The sequence below is a fragment of the Callospermophilus lateralis genome, chromosome 1 (genome assembly GCF_048772815.1).
Source record: "Callospermophilus lateralis isolate mCalLat2 chromosome 1, mCalLat2.hap1, whole genome shotgun sequence".
Classification (NCBI taxonomy): domain Eukaryota; kingdom Metazoa; phylum Chordata; class Mammalia; order Rodentia; family Sciuridae; genus Callospermophilus; species Callospermophilus lateralis.
Genome location: NC_135305.1, coordinates 83,917,983 through 83,934,970, shown reverse-complemented (window position 1 = coordinate 83,934,970; position 16,988 = coordinate 83,917,983).

The window sequence follows — 16,988 nt, the reverse complement described above, 5'->3', positions numbered from 1 at the left end:
GAGCTGGCACAGTAATCCCAGGGTCTCAGGAGACTAAGGCAGGAGGATCAGAAGTTTGAGGCCAGCTGGGCAACCTTGTCTCAAAAAATAAAATAGGATTAGGAGTGCAGCTCAGGGCTAGAGCACCCTTGGATTCAATCCCCAGTACTGGAGAAAAGAAAAGAAAAATGAAGAAAAAAATATATACCTTATGGGTTGATATGGAGATTAAACATTTAATATATGGGAAAAGTGCCAGCAATACAATACCTGCCCTTTCCAGTTTCCTGATATTAACCAATGCATTCAAGTTACCTGCAAAGAATTAGGAAGTGATCCCAGGACTCAAATCATATGGAAGGAGGAACACAACTTGCCTAGTTCTGAGAAAGTAGGAGAAACTCACCCTCTAGGAATATCTCCTGGCCATTGTTTCCTTTGGGAAAGTGAAAATAGCTCCATGTTGGTTCTGAATGTCCTTCCTTAGAATCCATACTAGTGTTCTGTCTTCTTATCTACATGCATGCCTGAAGAAATTTGCTAGAATTTTAATGACCGAGACCCTTCAGTGGTCATCAGTTCATTGACTGACCTCTAGACAAGACCTCATATAAAATTTCCCTGAAGGACATATTTCTTTCTTCAAAATTTTCAGAGAATGCTAAATGTACCCTCACTTTCTTGGAAGTACATTTTAGAATTTCATTTTTCATCAGGAAATACTTCCTGTCTCAACTAAATATCTGTGAAACAAGGCTGAGTCCTGTAAAGCTGACACAGAGGTTGTACTGGGCTTTAGGTTTAGGGGAGGGAGAGATTTTACATGTGTAAACAAGTGGCATTTATTCCTGGTCTTAAAGAATAGTCAGGGTTTTGGCCCATGTGAGGCAGGGGTGGAGAATGGATCAAAGGCCGATGAGGGAATTGTGAGGTCTTTGGGGAAGAACAGGAGATTGTCAGGGCAATGGGGACACAGTAGGGAGGAGAGAAGAAAAAGTGACTCCATATTGTGGCGGCTCCCACATACCTGGAAAAAGACCTGGCTTTGTTTGGTAGCTAATGTTGAGCAATGAGGTAGTTAACGAGTTTGCAGAAATGAGGACAGAGCTGAATTTTTGTACCATCAACACCTAGTAGAGACCGGTGAGCTGAGAGAAAGAGTAGGGATGAGAGGTGAAAAGTCAGTTAAAAAGTCCTTACCCTTCAGGTGAGAGTTCCAGAAGGGCTGAGGGTCAGTCAAAGCATTGGCAATGGAGACAAGAGCCAGTGTGAGGCCCCAAGGACAGAAAGAGTTCAGATTCATCTTCATGTGCAGACCCTGGCTCACAAGAACTATTTCTTAAATCAGAACTGCTGTTCAGTTGCAATTTGATGATAAAAAGATGAGGAAGAAAGAGAAATCAAATTGAAAACTGATCAGAGAGAAAAAGAGAATATAATAGATAATAATTAAATGTAGAAAACTTTATCTTAAGACTCAGACCAAAAGCCCCCAACTCAAAGCTCTTATCATCACTATTTGCTAAATAACCGTAAACGCGTGTCCAGTTGATGATGGATCACACTGTATCTTTGTATCTGAGAGACCTCCCTTTGATTGATCCTTGTTATGGTTTAGATATTAGGTGTCCCCCAAAAGCTCATGTGTGAGATAATGAAAGAACATTCAGAAGTGAAATGATTGGGTTATGAGAGCCTTAACCCAATCAGTGAATTAATCCCTTAACAGCAATTAACTGAGTGGTAACTATAAACTGGTAAGGTGTGGCTGGAGGAGGTGGGTGCCTAGGGATGTGCCTTTGAGGTATATATTTGGTGAACTGAGCTTAGTTTCTCTCTCTTTCTCTCTCCCTCCCTCCTTCCTGTTCATCATGTGAGCTGCTTCCTCCATGATGTTCTGCCTCACCTCAAGCCCTGACAAATGGAGCCAGCTGTCTATGGGCTGAGACCCCTGAAACTGTGAACCCCAAACCTTTCCTCCTCTAAAATTGTTCTTGTCAGGTCTTTTAGTCACAGCAGTAAAAATGCTGACTAAAACAATCCTATTATCCCCAAGAGATGCCAACCAGGCCAAATAAAAGGAAATCCAGTGAAGTGAATTTTGAGCCTGTTGCCCCCAATAAGCCAGCATTGCTGAGGATCTACTATGTACCAGACACTGTGTTAAGCACTTCAGGTGAATTATCTCATCATTTGCTCCACTACCCTAAAAATAGATGCTGCTATTCTGTTTTAACAGATGAAGAAACTGAGGTTAAGAGTGACAAAGTCAGGCTTTGAGCACAGGTGGATTGACTCCAGAGCCTGATCTGTCTTCTCCAACACACTGTGCCACTTTCTAAGGAAGGAAATGCACCACAATTAAAATCTGAAGCATGCCTATAATCCCAGCAGCTTGGGAGGCTGAGGCAAGAGGATCACAGGTTCAAAGCCAGCCTTAGCAAAATCCAGGCACTAAGCAACTCAGTGAGACCCTGTCTCTAAATAAAATATAAAATAGGACTGGGGATGTGGCTCAGTGGCTGAGTGCCCCTGGGTTCAACCCCCGATACCAAAAAAAAAAAGCACACAAGTGTTTGCTGAGGGATGTTTTTCTGCCATTAACTTCAAAATAAACATCAAGTTGACAGAGAAGCAACTCTCACGTTCCTAATCAGGTCTTGCCCTTCAAAAGTACACTAGGGTGGTGTAAAACCGCCCTTTTCCTCCTGAAGGAGGCGGGTGAAGTGAGTCCCACCTGCCACACCAGTAGCCAGGACAGTGTATAGGAGTATGTATCAGTGAACGAATTTGAGATTTTGTTGTAAGGAACATAAGTGCATTGAGAGCACACTGAGGTCAGAAGATTTAATAGAAAGATCTGGAACAACTGAAGGACCAGGATGGGGGTTGCTCCAGGTTCTAAGGACAGTCTCTTCAGGGCGCCTCTTGTCTGAAGAAATCAGTAAAAGCCATCTTTGTTTACAGGCTCCCTTCAAGTTTCAGATTCCTCAGAGAGAACATCTGCCTGTCACCATCCTCTTATCTAGGGGATGGCAGAGTCCTCCCACCAAGAAAGTCCCCCATACAGGAGAAGGAACGGCCCCAAAGAATTTGGCTCTGTCACTGGAAGAGACAGAAATGAATGAACAGCCAAATGCAGCAGGTGCCATTACACGGCAGGAGGCCAGTTTCCTGGGCTGGAGAGGTGACCAGGCATATGGGAGCGATCAGCCCCAGCCTTACAGTACTAACAAGCAGTTGAAAAAGTGACTCTCCCTGCTGCCCCAGCAGACTAGATTTAGTTATAATCATATGTTACGGTATCATTAGGCAAGTAGCATGTGAAATCAACTAGGAACATTTCATTTTAAACTTTGCTGATTTTTCAAATTTGCTTTGCATTCTTGGTAATGATTTCTTGCCCTATTTTTATGCCTCTTCAGATAAAGTACCATCATACATGATGTTAGCCCCATTAGACATGAAGTAAGCATAATTTATGATTAGCATCAGGGTTATGGTGCATTAAAAATAGGAAAGGAAATTATTTCCAAAGACCTTTTCAAAGCCTTGGAAGTTGGGGTTTAAAATTGTCAGACTTTTGCTTTCTTCGTGCCACAGGGTGGTGAGGACTGCGGAGGCAAAGCGGGTTGACTGCACAGAAGTCTCTTGCTCTTAGTACTACAGAGAAGTGCACAGATACTTCCTAGACTCCACCAAAGAAGGTTGGGGCCCTGGTGGAGTTCATCAATATTTGAGGATTTGAAAAGGAGGGAGGCTCTCATTATCTGGGTTTGAACCTTATGGAAAGGCCAGGGGGATCAGCCATGGTAAAAGGAATTTCAGGATAGCTCAGGTACAGACCGGCAGGCAGATGACCAAGAAGAGACTTAACTAGATGAGTGCAGTATTGTACTTCATCAGCAGGTGAAACAGCAATAATATTCAAATACAACCATTGTTTTTTCTCTCTCCCTCCATCCCATCTGTTCTTCCTCCCTCCTCCTCCTTCTTTTCCACCTTCCGTCCTTTTTTACTGCTTCTTTCTAATTTTCTTTCTCTCTCTTATTTCTCTTTCTCTCCAATACCCCCACCTCTTTTTTCTTTCTTTTTCCCAGCAAACTGTCTAAACCTTTCTCCATGCTAACAAGAATGGCACAAAGATGCTTCAGGGAAGGTTGTGTTGAAGTGGAGGTGGGAACACGTAGAAGAGTAAAGTTGAAGGCGGGAAAGGAAGCCAACTTTACATTCCCAAATTATAAAGTCACTTAGGATTTGCATTAACTAGGAGTCAGGGGCCCCATTAAATAAAAACTTCCAATCCAATAATCTTCAAGTTATAAGCAATCTAGCACTTGTTTAAAAAAAAAATCTAGAAATAAGACTTTTATTCCACGCTTATGCAGATTTAACTGACCATCCTGAAAACAGACACCTTAGATGTGGCTGCCATCGACAAATGTAGTTCCAGTTGACTGAGAGGCCGAGGAAACTGGGAAGGAATAACCAAAGTATGGACGGGGAAATAGTCATATTTTATATGTTCCTACTTTACACCCTTCACAACTGGCTGATTCTGTCCACTGGAGGGCATTTCTCCTACTTTTACAGATATTTCTTGACCGATTCATTCAATAGATCTTCCTTCTCATTGGCTTTTTTAAGCCTCCTTGGGCTAGGATACTTCATACAAGGAAATTTTTCTTTCTCCTTGATCTGCAGCTAGAAATCATAGCTAACAGTGGTTAAGAGCTATGAGTTAAGAAAAAGGTTTTATTATCGTCCCCACTTTTCAAGGAGGAAGTATAGGCTCTGAGAAGTTAAATAACCTTCACAAAGTCATGTAGTGACTAATTTATAGAGCCTGAACTTGAGCTCAGCAGTCGGATTCTAGAAACTTTCTTAGCTGCCACCCTCTGCTTCTGCTAACTAACTACATTCCCCCTAATTAGAAAGTGTAATCTGTCATCCTCAAGAGCCAAGAACTTCAAGTTGAGTATGGGTACCAGATTGTATATAATCTTTGCTATCAAGAAACTTCAAGCCCAAGGTGAACTCTATAGGGCCTGTGCAGAGAAAGCTATGGGACAATTCTAAGGTACATGTGTGACGTCAATGGGAAAAGAGACTCAAGGAGGCCAATCCACAAGCCTAAGAAGTAGGAGCATTCATAGCCAAAAATTTTCAGATAGTAGAGAGATTTTAATCTGAAAATTCATCCGAAGGGCCTTCAAAATATATACTTAAATTGTTCAAATAAATGCAAGAGTACACTTCGTAAAACAGGAACACAAGAACAGGATTGGTGGTGTAGTTTAGAAGTGGAACATTTGTTTAGCATACATGAGGCCCTGATTTCAATTCTTAGCACTGAAAAATTACATAAATAAATAAATCTAGCATAATCATTTGGGGAATGGAAAAAGTAGATATCCCAGAAATAAGCAAATATTTTCACTAAAAAAAATATTTTTTAAACTTAGCAGACAGGTTAAATGAAAGATTAAACATAGCTTAAAAAGAGAATTATAGAATTCCTAGGTAAATCTAGGAAATATCAGAACAGAAAACAAACTAAAGATATGGAAAATATGAAAGAGAAGTTAAGAGACAGAGAAGATAGATTGAAATTTTCTGGAAAGACCAGACAATGGTAGAAAATCTTCTCTCAAAGACACCTTAATTCAGAATTTTCCATATGATTTAAAATTTCTCATATTGAAAAAGTACAATGACTTCTCATCAAACCAAATTAAAACAAACCTATAAGCAACACTGTAGACCCTGAACAAATGGGAAATTCTTAAATTATGCTAGAGATAAAGAGGATCATCATCATTAACAACAACAACAAAAACAAAAAACAATAATCAGACTGACCATGAATTTCTCACGAACAACACATGTCAAAAGAAAATGGAATAAAATCTTTGAAGTGCTGATGAAAAATAATAGCTAGCCAAAAATTCTGTATTCCATGTAAAGCCATGGAAGCTCTGAACATTCCTACTTCTTCCTAGGCACAGAGGATGACTACATTTCCCAACTTCCCTTCGGGCAATGCAATTTAGATTTCTGGACCAACATGATATAATGGAAGTGAAGGGTTTGTCTGAGGAAAAAGTAAATAATTTCAATAGTCAATGCTTTCCCTAGGAAGGACTCAAATATGGCAGAACCATTAAATGCAAGGAGCCAGTATCTCTAAGTCTGTGTTTGGAAGGAAACCACTCAAGGGAGACACAGGACACATAGTAGAGACATATTCATGGAGACATGAATGAGAACTTCATTTTAATTGTGTTAAGCCTCAGAAATATAATGATCAAGGTGATGGAGACGAAAAAGCAGGGATACTGGCATAGTATCTGCAGACTCATCTGAATCTTGAGATAGCAGCCAGAGTGCTATGTATCCTAATATACCAGATAATCAATCATTCAAGAACAAACGTAAGCTGGGCACAATGATGTACACCTGTCATCCCAACTACCTGAGGCAGGAAGATGTCTTGAACCTAGGAGTTTGCAGCCTATCTCAAGAAAACAAAAAATAATAATAAAGGTAAAATGTGACAGGTGTGTGTGTGTGTTGTGCTGGAGATTGAACTCAGGACCTCCTGCATGCCTGCATACTAGGCAAACATTCTACCACTGAGTCACACCCGCAACCCAGATCCTTTCTGAAAGAACTGCTAACAAATATATCTCGGGAGAAAAGGAAATTAATCCAGGAGAAAGGTATGGGAAGCTAGTAGCAATCATGAGCCAAGACATAAGTTTGAGAAAGGTATGGGAAGCTAGTAGCAATCATGAGCCAAGACACAATCTAAATAAATATTCTACCTTATAATAATAAGGTAGAAACAAAATGTTTTATTAGAATGCATAAATAGGAAGAGGGGAATGTGGAAGGAAGTTATGAATACCTAGTTTCTTGTATTATTTTGGACATGGATAAAAATATTGATTACCTTTAGAGTTTGTTGGCACAACAGTAAAAATGAATGTTTAGAATTGTGGGAGGGGGATATGGATTACAGGTTCCAGGCCAGCCTGAGCAACTTAGCAAGACCCTGTCTCAAAATAAAGTAAACAGAACTGGGAATGTAGCTCAGTGGTAGAACACCATGTACAAGATCCTGAGTTCAGTTCCTAAATTACTATTTTTTAAAAATGCATTTGACATTTAAGTTTTATCTCCGAGAGAACACAAAGTGAGGTAGAGACCAATATGACCCAGTGTTTCTAAGTCCGAGGGTGCCCTCACAACCATTTCTCTGGTTTTTCTCTAGGGGTATCTTCTATACGGGTAACCTGGCTCAATGAACACTGATGAGAAAATACAGTAATCAGGAATGGGGGAAAGGGAGAGAAAAGGTCAGTGGGCCAAAGAAATGTCCAGATTGCAAGAGAACATGGCAGCTGCCTGAGAGACAATTTCATTTGTTACACAAATAGAACCATGGCCCAACTGTTTCAAATATGTGCTCTTTACCCAAATCCTGACAGAGACCTCTGGCTAATGTATCATAGTAATCACTTTGTAAAAAGCAAAGAACAGCTGCTCAAAATGTTGAACATAAAGTGCCGCAGTCTGGCTGGGCACAAATCATGAGCCACTCAAGCAGGACCAAACTTTATTTCCCATCTCCCGCAAACGCCACGCACGGGGCCTTCTCCCGGGACACACCACACACCAACCGGAAATCCCTCCTCCGGAACTTCCCCAACCAACGTGAACCCTCCAGGAATCCCCTCGAGAACTTCAAAGTAGCGGGCTGCTGAGAGCCATTAGCCAAGTAGGTATGACAATTTCCTTGCCAGCGTACCCCATGTTGCTTAAATGGGGTAAAATGAACTTGCCTTAGACATTTTGCAGTGACCTTGCATGTAAGATGACCTTGCTCAAGGACCAGGGCGGATCCGGGTTTAGGGTGGATCAGGGTTTAAGGCTCTCCTTGGATTTAGGGCGTTCCTGGTTTAGGACAATCCGGGTTTAGGGCAGTTCCAGGTTTAAGGTTATTCCTGCTGGGAATAGGGCGTATCCTGCTGCCTGAGTTCCCCTTGAGTCTCTCCCGGGATTCAGAGAGTATTTGGGAGGCAGAGGAGGTGGATTTGGGCAGAGAACGTGTTTGCCTCAGAACGTGTTTGTAGAGGGCTGGTGTGAGTTTGGGAATAAAGAATTGCTGTTTGAATCTACAAAGCTGTGAGTGACTCGTGATTTTGTGCCCAGCCAGACTGCAGCAGTGGGCGCCCTAGCAGCAAGAGCTGCCCCATTGCCCAACAGTAAAGGTCAAATATACAATATAATCAATCCAGCTGCCACACTGTTCTTTGCTTTTTACACTGCCCCACTGGCACCAAGGTCAAATTTGGGGGCCAACAGAGGTGAGGCAAAGAACCTCCCCCCCCCACTGGCACCAAGGCCAAACTTGGGGGCCAACAGAGGTGAGGCAAAGAACCTCACCCCCCACACACACTGGTGAATAGGCCTATCCACAAGTATGGCTGTGTGCTGGACCAGTAATCAATGACAGGTAAGAGCCAATTGCAATGGTACCAACCTAAGACAGGAGGCTGACACCTTGAGGTCAGCTCATCTGATGACGGGTAAGAACCATATGTAGATTTGGACAACCCAAGACAAGCACGGTCCCTAAGCCACATGTGGGTTCGCGGGAATAAAGTTTACATATGACCCAGAATTCACTTTTAGATATGTATCCAAGAGAAATGAAAACATACATTCACATAAAAACTGGTCTACAAATGTTTACAGTATCATATTTGAAAATAGTTAAAAAGTATAAGCATCTCAAATGTTCATCAACTGATAGATGGATAAACAAAATATGTTACATTCCATGTGATGAAACATTTTACAGTCATAAAAAAGGAATGGAGTACTGATACATGCTACAACATGAATGAACCTTGAACACATGCTAAGCGAAAGAAGCCAGACACAAAAGACCACATATTGCATTATTCCATTTATGTGACATGTACAGAACAGGCAAGTCTACAGTGATGCAAAGTAGCTTAGCAGTATGGAAATTCCACAGAAAACTTGGAATGGAACTACTATTTGATCCAGTCATCCCATCCTAGGTTTATACCCAAAGGATTTAAAATCAGCATACTACAGTGACACAGCCATATCAATGTTTATAGCAGCTCAATTCACAATAACTAAACTATGGAACCAACTTAGATGCCTTTCAACAGATGACTGGATAAAGAAAATGTGGTACATATACAAAATGGAATATTACTCAGCCTTAAAGAAGAATGAAATTATGACATTTGCAGGTAAATGAAGGAACTAGAGAATATTATGCTAAGTGAAATAAGCCATTCCCAAAGAACCAAAGGCCAAATGTTTTCTCTGATATGTGGATGCTAATTCACAATGATGTGTGTGTGTGTGAAGAATAGAGATATTTTGGATGAGGCAGAGGGGAGTGAAGGGAGGAGGGAGGGATGGAGGTAGGAATGATAGTAGAATGCATTGGATATTATTACTCTATGGGCATATATGATTATATGATCTGTGTAACTCTACATCACGTACAAACAGAAGAATGAGAAGTTATACTCCATTTATTTGAGTGTCCAAATGCATTCTACTGTCAAGTATAACTAATATTTTACAAATTATATATATATATATATATATATATATATATATATATAACTACTGAGCTACTCTATATATATATATATATATATATATATATATATATATATATAGAGAGAGAGAGAGAGAGAGAGAGAGAGAGAGAGTAGCTCAGTAGTTTCCAAGTATCAAGAGGGAGTGGAAACCATGGGGAATAACTGTTAATATGTGTAGAGCTTTTGGGGGTGATGAACATGCTCTAAAATTATATTTTGGTGATGGTTGCACAACTCTGTGATAATACTAAGAACCTAATGACTTGTACACTTGAAATGGGTGAGCTATATGGATTATGAATCGTATTCCAAAAAACTGTTTTTTTAAAAAGTGCCTAGACTCTCCCCCGAGGGGCGGGGGGGTGGGGGACAAAGATTTGAGAACAATTTGCCAAAAAGAAATAAAACAACTTGTTTTCAAACTTAAACAACATCAGTAGTTTCCTTCCGGCATATTTTAAAATGTATTTTAAAATATGTGTAATGTGTATTAGAGAGAGAAAGAGAGAGAGAGAGAGAGAAAGAGACTTAAACCAATAGATACCCTCTTTCCAGCAAGCCATAACTATCAGTTATGGGAGACCTGTTCCTTGCCTTTGTCGCAGGAGTCCATGGCTGTGAGGATAAAGGTTTGCAAACGTCAGGGGCCTCGGGCACAGATGACTACTGTGCAGTTACCTCTATTCTTCTCTCTCTCTCTCTCTCTCTCTCTCTCACACACACACACACACACACACACACACACACTTATTGTGAATTAGTATCCACGTATCAGAGACAACATTCAGCCTTTGATTCTTTGGGATTGGCTTATTCCATTTAGCATAATATTCTCCAGTTCCATTCATTCACCTGCAAATGTCAAACCTCCCTAGGGGTCTGATGCGAGCGCCCCAAACCTGAGGCCAGACAGGCGACCGTCTGCGGCTCTCGGGGACCCACGGTCCACGCTGCCTGTGAAACCCGAGGAGGCTGGCGGCGCTGGCAGCAAGCGCATTCTGGACACCATATATTTTAACTGTGAAAGCTCAAGTCAAGTCATAAACCTACATTTCCATAGATCCCAGACAAAAATAAACACAGACTCTCTTTTCTAATCCTTGCCTCCGCTCCCCTCCAAGTGCTGATTAGATCGCGGGCCCCGCGAAGGGACGAGTGCGGCCCCGCCCACGGGCTTTCCTCACCGGTTCCCCCGTGCCAGGTGCGGGTGCTGCCCACTCAGGTGCACGATCCAGCTGTTCTTCTGTCAGCTGCAACCTTTTTGGAACTACGAAGAGAAAAGCAAGGTTTAATCATTGTGCCCCGAACATGTCCCTCCCAAAGGAGAAGAGGTTCTTTTCTGTGACCCCCCAAGATAATGGCTTCTTTCAACCAGTAGTGATCTGTCATTCTAATTCTCTGTTTACAATTTTGAAGGTTGGTATGTATTTTATCTTTAAGGTCTTAAAAAAAAATTCCAGCCTTTTTGGCTAACGTGAAATGTCATATATTGAGGCCTGATAAGTTGAAAGCTAGATGTTTTAAGACCGCTAAGGTAATAATCACTAAGTGCTTAATTTTTAAACACCATTCATTTGGTCTGATAGGATGAAGGGTCCATCCCTGCGTCACACCCTGGCACCAGGCCAGATTTTTTTCTTCTCCACCCCTCAACCAATCCTTGGGTTTATTGTACATCTGGACTCTCAAGACAACTAACTGTCTCTGGGTCTCCCAGTTCTGCCTTTCAGAATTGCTGGAGGCCAAGCAGGGCGCTTTTTTTCCCTCGGGGCACTTTTCTTCCTCTGCCTGCAAAGCCAGGGGGCTCATCCCCCATTGGATGTCCAGGTCACTCCCAGTGCATTTGGGGCTTTGCAATGAACTTCTGCCTGGGTCCTCTGCTGCAGGCACAGCTGGAAATGCTGCCTGGGAGAGCTCTGAGAGATCCTTGTTCAAAAGTCAAGGTCTAACCTCTCTGTGTCCACAGGGATCCCCCTGCACCCACAGGCTGGCCAGTTTCCAAGGTATGCCAATGCTCAGTCTTGTACTAGAGGGAACCAACTTAATTTATATCAAAAAGAAAAGAAGGCTTGTCACATAATCCAAAGTAATCAAATGACATATGGACTTAAGTCGATGAATAAATAGCTCCTATGCAGGAATCAAGACAGGCAACCCTGCTGACGGCCCAAAGTTGCTGGAGTCTGGATAGAATCTGAATTCAAGTTTAACTGGCAAAGCAAGTTTTTCTTGGTTAAACGATTGTAGAAGCAATGGCTAGTATTTATGAGGCTGAAGATCTCTAAGTTTCATTTCAACCACAAGGAAGACCAATGCACACAGGAAGGCAAAAGTTCTCCTAGACAGAAAAGCTAGGATCATAATGCACATAAGCCTAAATGAGAAAAGGAAAGTGGTTGAATGGATATCTAGCAGGCCAACTTGGGTTTAAAAAAAAAAACGGACAATAAATATATACTCCTACTTGCTTGACTTTGCATAAAGAAACTCTGGAAGGACACATGAGTAATCAAAAATTGATGGTTGGTTTGGTGGTAGAGAACTGGAAAGAGAGTCTAGGAGTGACAGCTGGACTTTTCACTATATGTCTTTCATATTTATATATAAGTAATTATAATTAATTAATATATATTAATATAATTAATATATTGTATGTATATGTATGTACATACAATTCTTTAACCATGTGTGAGGAAATGCTCTAGGAGTTTATCAGGAAACAAAACTGCTCCCTCAAAGAGCTTTTATTCTTGTGCAAGAAGATAAATGTAAACATAAAAACAAGTACATTAGATGGCCATAAAAAAAGAACAGTAGCAGGAGGATTGCAAGTTCAAAGCCAGTCTCAGCAAAAGTGAGATGCTAAGCAACTCGGTGAGACCCTGTCTCTAAATAAAATACAAAATAGGGCTGGGGATGTGGCTCAATGATTGAGTGCCCCTGAGTTCAATCCCTGGTACAAAAAAGAAAAAAGAAAGAAAGAAAGAAGAATAAGAAAAGGAAAAGAAAGTAGAGGAGGTGAGGTCATTGGAAGAAAACAGTCTGCAGTATTAAATAAGAGCCAAAATAGACTCAAAGGTCAGATCTGCATTAAGACTTGAAGGAAGAAGGGGTAGAAATGAGTTTGGAGGAGAAAAGTGTGCCAGGCAGAGGGAACAGCTATAGCAGTGAGAGCAGTTTAGTCCCCTAAGGGACATCTAGCACTGTCTGAATGCATGTTTGAGCGTCACAGCTGCACGGGATGCTATGGCATCTGGTTGGTAGGGGCCAGGGATGCTGCCTAACATCCTACAATGCAATGCACAGGACAGCCTCCCACAAGAAAGAATTGCCCAGAAAGTCAGTTAAGTGCCACTGAAGACCCTGAGGAGGGAGGATGCTGGGTATGTTCAAGTTACCAGGAGGCTGTAAGAGATGGAAACTATCCTGCTTCTACCTTCCTAGGATTGCTGAGCGCTGCAGGGGAATCATACACAGAGCAAGCACTCATTCTCACTGGCAGCACCTCCAAACACATGAGATCAAAGAGCACAGTTTCCCCAGGAGTTCCCTCTCAAGGCTACCTCTCCAACAGGTTTGTTAGAATCTGTAAAGAAGTCAGGATGGTGCCTGGCATTTTGCCAAGGGGAGTGGTTTGTGAGGTGGCGCCAGCGAGCCATTAAGTGTGGAGATTCCTTATTGGTTGACTGCTGTATCTAGTTTATGTTAATTAAGATAAGCTGTGTGGAATGTATATATACCCCTCCTGTCCTACAATAAATGGCTCCCACTCCAGCTGTATCAATCTACACAAGTTGCTCGTCACCCCCCCCCCCCCCCCCCGCTATTTTGCTGCAGCTGGACTGCGACACAGGTTCATGCTTCCTGTGGTCTCCCACAGGAGTATTAGTTCTTCTTTTATTTCTCCACTCCATCCCCAGCCCCCTTACGCTATGTAGCTTCACAAAGATTGAGAAAAAAAAAAAAAAAAAAAAACTACCGTTGCTTAGCACTCTATTCTGATCTCAATTAACAGTGGAGAAAAATTCAAAAAGAGAATATTACCCTGCCAATAGGTTCTCCTTCCTTTCCAAAGGCAATGGGGCTTGGCTGTAGCTTTAGTATGGGCAAGGTCCTTGGGTATGATCCCCATCATTGGAGAAAAAGAAAAAAAAAAAAAAAACCTCAAGGAGAATGAGTCACTGAGGCGTCTGCAGAGGGCTCAAAGCAGAAGGGAACATGTAAGTCACTTGTGTCTGTCAACTCAGCCCATGAGCAGACTCTGGACACCTCCTGGAATTTCCTTTTCCTGTCCCCTTTTAAACAGTTTCCCCTTCTCCACTACCTGGTAAATGCCTTATCAACATTTGTTGAACTGAACTGTTGCTAAACAGTACTGACTGAGGTGGGGACTTTTCTCAGCATTTCTGGGGCCAAAGCACATAATATCAGGCAGGAGAATGTGAGGTATTTTTAAGTGTGACGGGTTCAACTTCACTGGAGTATCATTCAGGTTTGGGGGAAACAGTGAACAATAAAATTGGAAGCTCAAGTGAAATAATATTTAATAAACGGTGTAGTTATAAAATTAATATATAAGTCAACAGATGTCAGACACTTAAAAAACGCAGCCTCTTAAAACCACTAAGCTATTTAAAGCAGAGATGTGTGTGCTGCATGTATGGCAGTCCTTAACATGATTTGGTGCCATGGCAGCCAGGGTTTGAAACTGGCAACACTAATTTTTACCAGTGTTGAGTCCTTAGGCCAGTTATTGAAGTGCCCTGAACCCAATTTCTACAGCGGTAAAAAGAGGGTGATAACAACAATATCACCTCATCAATATCAACCTCTTAGAAATACTGAGAGAACTAAAGATATAATTTATGTAAAACATAAGGATCAGCAATAGCCAGAACTTAATAATAGCAGATATTACCAACATCAAAATAACTCTTTGACATTCTTCATAAGCCAACCAACAAAACAATAAACTTCTCAGTTATTTCCTATAATACTGTCATTACCAATATTTTCTTTAGGATGACTTACCTGGGTAAGGCATTTCCATCAGAATTAGCTGGATACCTGGCTTTGGCCTGGCCAAAGAAAGAGGCTGGGAGACCCCTTGCTGTGGGCCATCTCAAGGTAGAGCAAGAGAAGTCAGCACACACATCAAACTGGACAACAGAAACATCCAACTTTCATGCAAAGACACAAATGAATGGAAAATTGATTTTTTTTCTTTTCTTTTTTTTTTTTTTTTTTTGGTACTGGGGATTGAACTCAAGGGCACTCAACCACTGAGCCACATCCCCAGCCCTATTTTGTATTTTATTCAGAGAGAGGATCTCACTGAATTGCTTTGTGCCTCTCTAAGTTGCTAGGCTAGCTTTGAACTCTCAATCCTCCTGCCTCAGCCTCCTTAGCCACTGGGACTATAGGCATGTGCCATCATGCCCAGCATAAAATAGATTTTTAATTTGTTATTAAATATAAAATAAATATTAATACTACTGAATTGAAACAGTCTTTTAGATCTTTTGTTGAATGGAAAAAGAAAGATACAGAACCATGTGGATAGGATAATTACATGTATGTCTTACCATTACATAGTATGTATGTGTTAATACGCTTACCATGTATGTATGTTTATAAATGCATGGAAAAATCTCTGGAAGGATATGTAGTCCCTTCCCCTCTAGGACGGAAAACTGAGAAATGGAGCCAGAAAAGGGAGAAGACACATTTTTCATTGTATATTCTTTCCTGCTTTGAATGTTTTCAGTATGTATTATACATTTTGCTTTTATCAAAAGTCATTTTAGGGTTTGGCATGTAGCTCAGTGGTAGAGCACTTATCTAGCATGTGCAAGGCCCCAAGTTCATCACACACAAAAAAAGCAATTTTAAAAATTATAAACCCAGTTATCAAGAATACAAACAATAATAAGTATTGGCGAGGGTGTGGGGGGAAAGGCACACTCATACATTGCTGGTGGGACTACAAATTGGTGCAACCACTCTGGAAAGCAGTATGGTGATTCCTTTGAAAACTTGGAATGGAACCACCATTTGACCCAGCTATCCCACTCCTCATTCTGTATCCAAAGGACTTCAAATCAGCATACTATAGTAACCCAGCCATATCAATGTTTATAGCAGCTCAGTTCACAATAGCTAAACTGTGGAACCAACCTAGATGCCCTTTGATAGATGAATGGATAAAGAAAATTGGTATATATACACAGTGGAATATTACTCAGCATTAAGAGAATAAAATTATTATGACATTTGCAGGTAAATGGATGGAGTTTGAGAATATCATGGTAAGTGAAGTAAGCCAATCCCCAAAAACCAAAGGCTGAATGTTCTCTCTGATAAGTGGATGCTGATCCATAATGGAAGGTTGGGAGGGAAAATGGAGGAACTTCGACTAGGCAAAGGGGAGGTAGTAGGGGGTCAGGAAAAACAGTGGAATGCAATGGACGTTATTACCCTAGGTACATCAATGACTGTACATATGGTGTGATGCTACATTATTACAATCATTATATACATATACATAATTAATCATATATATAATTTAAATAAATAAATAAATTTAATTTAATTTAAAAATTATAAACCAACAAATGATTGTTAATGTCATGGCAAATAAAGCTCAATGTATAATACATGAAGAAATTCTCACCCACGTATGCAGGGAGATGTTCATAGCAGGGTTATAGTAGAGAAAATGAAAAAAAAAAAAACCTATAGCATAATTATTTATTAGAATAATTATGTTAAAGTGAATGAACTCCTTTTATATATATCTGTGTGAATAAAACTCAGTAACATATTGAAAGTTTTTAAATTGTAAAGCAACCCATTAAGTGTACTATGCCATATAACAGATATAACACCCAAAATAATTCTATATATAATATTAGACACACACATGGTTAAAGTGCAAAAATATTCAAGAGAAAAATACTTCCCAGTCCCCCCGTGACAGTGGCTACTTAATATAAGGGGGCAGGGAGAGAAGGGGTGAGAAGGTGAAGGCAGGGGCTGACTGTACTGTCATCAGAATTTCAAAAAAATCTCCCAGAAGCTTGTGTTAAAGGTTTTTGGCTTCAATCATGGTACCATTGAGAAGTAGTGGAATCTCCAGGTGTGGGCCCTACAGGGAGGTCTTCAGGTCATTGGGACCCCAGCACTGTCTTTTTTTTCTCTCTTTTGCATCCTGTCTGCCACCATGTGAGTGGCTTTGGTCGGCCAGGTGCTCCCACCCTGCTGTGCCATCTTGCCAAAGCAATGGGAACAATTCACCATGGACCAAAACCTCCAAAACTGTGAGCCAAAAAAGTCTTTTCTCATTATAAA